The sequence below is a fragment of the Halyomorpha halys genome, unplaced genomic scaffold, assembly GCF_000696795.3.
Source record: "Halyomorpha halys isolate HHAL.00 unplaced genomic scaffold, Hhal_1.1 Scaffold1357.1, whole genome shotgun sequence".
In the NCBI taxonomy this organism is placed as follows: Eukaryota; Metazoa; Arthropoda; class Insecta; order Hemiptera; family Pentatomidae; genus Halyomorpha; species Halyomorpha halys.
In genome coordinates, this window is record NW_027109325.1 from 214,035 (window position 1) to 214,238 (window position 204).

Consider the following 204-nt stretch of genomic DNA (forward strand, 5'->3'; position numbering starts at 1 on the left):
GACCGCGACGCACTTGAAAACAAAAATGGCGGCTAATGAACCACGTTGGTGGTTAAGGTTATATCGAACTAAATTTGAATTTAAATCCCCCATATGGGTCATGTGATCAAATGATAGCTTCTAATTGGTTGCCTAATGACCACGTGACTTATCACGTGTTTAAGGTTAGGAAGTAAAAAATTAAATTCAAATCTCCCGCCAAAG